Below are 3,797 nucleotides of genomic sequence, written 5' to 3' on the forward strand. Positions count from 1 at the left end.
TCTATATGTAGAAAAGAGATACTCATTATCTCCCTGTTCTTTACTGAACAAATTAGAATTTCTATGAATTCTGCAAGTTGGTAAGAACAAATAATATGAAGTATAGAGATACTCCTTTAAAAAAAACTAATTAAAAGGTTAAGTGAATGATAACTGGACAATTAAATGTAAAGGCAGACAAAGATGAGCCTTTTCAAAACTCTAATCATAGAAGCACGTACTTGAGTTATTTGAGAAAGATATTCATGCTAAAAGAAATAATGCATAAAATATTATTTTATGCAATCAAAATAGTCAGCAATCCCCATCTTTCTCCAGGACCAAATCTAAATTCCTTATAATGGTCTAAATTACCTACTTCTTACAATTTCTCTAATGAAACAGCTTATTCCAAGAAAACTATTTAATGCATTATCCCGGAAAATATTCTTGAGTGTGTCCTAATTTTAGTATTTGCTCATACTTGATGTCTTTTCTCCATGCTCAGCTAAAATCTGCATTTTCTTCACAATACAGGTCAAGACTCATTTCACCTTTAAAATTTCTCCTATCATCTCTTCCCATGGAATTCTATCCCTCTTTTAATTTTCCCCAGTGTTTATTAAGATCTATATCATTAGCCTGGAACCATCCCTAGGATGAGGACCTTGGAGAGCTTGTCTGTGGAGTCTTGACATTTAGTACTGTACTTTGTATAGATAGTTGTATAGTAATTATTTTGTAGGTAAGGATGCTGTTGATGAAATGAAATGTAATACAGTTTTATATCGAGATATACTACTTGCAGAACATTCTACAAGAAATTTTTACTTGACAAACCTAGAGAGTCCTAATGTCAACTATATATGGGTAATCTTTCTATCACTCTAAATTCTATTATAATAAGAGGGGTATGATTCTTTAGAAGATTGAGAGAGATAATTTTAGAAAATAAATTAAAGTTAGTGTATCTACTTATAAAGCATCTAATTAGAGGTTATTTTGTATTAGGTACTAGTTGGGCAAAAAATCAATGACTGCAGAATATTCAACTATCATTCTATTTTTCTTCAAATAGAAGAAAACTTTTGTCCTATTCCATGTTAATAATTCTACAAATAGAAAATAAACAGATATTAAAAAGGCATTAACTTTCTGACAATAATTTAGGCTATGTTCTTTAGTGGCTGTATCTAGCTTTAGCTCTAAAGGATTTTTTTTTTTTTTTTTTTTTTTTTTTTTTTGCGGTACGCAGGCGTCTCACTGTTGTGGCCTCTCCCGTTGTGGAGCACAGGCTCCGGACGCGCAGGCTCAGCGGCCATGGCTCACGGGCCCAGCCGCTCCGCGGCACGTGGGATCCTCCCGGACCGGGGCACGAACCCGTGTCCCCTGCATCGGCAGGCAGACTCTCAACGGCTGTGCCACCAGGGAAGCCCCTCTCATTAAACTTTTTTAATGGGTCTCAAATTCTGTGACAGATTTTTGGTCAAGTTGTTTCCATTAAAAAGTACTGATTTTAAAAACTAATAACTTAAAACTGCCACACATAAAACAAATGGTCCACAACACATTCTCCTTTCCTTCTGAAGGTTTTACGATGCATTGTTATCATTAACCAGTCTTTTGCTATTAAACTTAAATGGGCAATTGAGACAAACAGTTCTGAGACCATTCTTCCACCACTGATTAAGACTGGGGTGGCAGATATTGGAGATAATATTCATTTAGCCTTCTGAGCTTTCTGGGCAGACTTGGACCTTGCCAGCTCCAGCTGACTTCTTGTCCACTGCTTTGATGACACCCACAGCAACCGTCTGTCTCATGTCACGAACAGCAAAGTGGCCTAGAGGAGGGTAGTCAGAGAAGCTCTCAACACACATGGGTTTACCAGGAACCATATCAACTATGGCAGCATCAGCAGATTTTAAGAATTTGGGGCTATCTTCCAGCATTTTCCCAGAACGATGATCAATCTTCTCCTTCAGCTCAGCAAACTTGCAGGCAAAGTGAGCTGTGTGACAATCCAGCACAGGTGCATAGCCGGCTCTGATTTGGCCTGGATGGTTCAAGATAATCACCTGAGCTCTGAAGCCAGCTGCTTCCACTGGTGGGTCATTTTTGCTGTCACCAGCCACATTGCCACGACAAACATCTTTGACAGACATGTTCTTGACATTGAAGCCCACATTGTCCCCAGGAGGGGCTTCACTCAAAGCTTCATGGTGCATTTCAACAGACTTCACTTCAGTTGTCACATTGACTGGATCAAAGGTGACCACCATGCCAGGTTTGAGAACACCAGTCTCCACTCGGCCCACAGGGACAGTGCCAATACCACCAATTTTGTAGACGTCCTGGAGGGGCAAACACAAGGGCTTGTCAGTTGGGCGAGTTGGTGGCAGGATGCAATACAGAGCTTCAAGCAGTGTGGTTCCACTGGCATTGCCATCTTTATAGGTGACTCTCCATCCCTTGAACCACGGCATGTTAGCACTTGGCTCTAGCATGTTGTCACCATTCCAGCCAGAAATTGGCACAAATGCTACTGTGTCGGGGTTGTAGCCAATTTTCTTAATGTAGGTACTGACTTCCTTTACAATTGCCTCGTATCTCTTCTGGCTGTAGGGTGGCTCGGTGGAATCCATTTTGTTAATTCCAACAATTAGCTGTTTCACACCCAGAGTGTAGGCCAGAAGGCCATGCTCACGGGTCTGCCCATTCTTGGAAATACCTGATTCAAATTCACCAACACCAGCAACAATAATCAGGACAGCACAGTCAGCCTGGGATGTGCCTGTAATCATGTTTTTGATGAATTCTCTGTGTCCTGGGGCATCAATGATGGTCACATAGTACTTGCTGGTCTCGAATTTCCATAGGGAGATATCAATGGTGATACCACGCTCACATTCAGCTTTCAGTTTGTCCAAGACCCAGGCATACTTGAAGGAGCCCTTCCCCATCTCGGCAGCCTCCTTCTCGAACTTTTCAATGGTTCTCTTGTCGATCCCACCACATTTGTAGGTCAGATGGCCAATAGTGGTGGACTTCCCCGAATCTACGTGTCCGATGACAACGATGTTGATGTGGGTCTTCTCCTTTCCCATTTTTGCTTAGGTTTAGCAGTGGTTTTCACGACACCTGTGTCCTGGCAGCAAACCCGTTGCGAAAAAGCAAAAAGTTTTTTTCAGTGTTTAAATGGACACATTTTAAATGAAGTAAACTTTCTGATGATTCAGATTATAAATATAATAATAATATATTGTATATGCAAAGCGTTTGTCGTTAGTATGAACTTGTAAAGTCACTGTAGCTAGGTTTAAGCAAAGGGGCATGGTTTACAATGATTGTAAGTAACTCATAAATTCCTTAAAAGGCAAGAAAATCAGGTTTAGAAAGCTATGCAGCCAGGAGTAAAACCAAGATTACCCTAGGATAACCCATATCATACCCTCCAATGCAGGGCAGTGTTTGCTACATTTAGAATCTGCCACCAATTTCTTTCTTCAGAATACATAGATATGCGTGCATGTGTGTGTGCACACATGCATAGATATTTTTATATATCTATATATAATTATACATGTAGAGAGATTATCAAATTCGTGTAGGTCTCCTTGCACAGTGTGAATTTGAGTTGTTCTCAATACAGCCTTCAATCTTTTCATAAAGTACTGGGTTAAGAAAACACTCTAGATATTGTTTCATATATATATAAAATCAGAGTGGATAAAAATGGGGAAGAAGCAAGTTTATTTGTGATTTGTTTACCTATTACAAGAATCACTTTTGGTATCTTTCATCCCACCCTGCCCTGA

The 3,797-nt window shown here is 39.8% G+C and overlaps 1 pseudogene; it reads right to left on the reverse strand.

Annotated features, from left to right (window-relative positions):
* Window positions 1-1,416: 1,416 nt before the first annotated feature.
* LOC109550815 (elongation factor 1-alpha 1 pseudogene) lies at window positions 1,417-3,118 on the reverse strand (annotated as a pseudogene).
* Window positions 3,119-3,797: the final 679 nt, after the last annotated feature.

This window comes from Tursiops truncatus, chromosome 3 (genome assembly GCF_011762595.2).
Source record: "Tursiops truncatus isolate mTurTru1 chromosome 3, mTurTru1.mat.Y, whole genome shotgun sequence".
NCBI classification, from domain to species: domain Eukaryota; kingdom Metazoa; phylum Chordata; class Mammalia; order Artiodactyla; family Delphinidae; genus Tursiops; species Tursiops truncatus.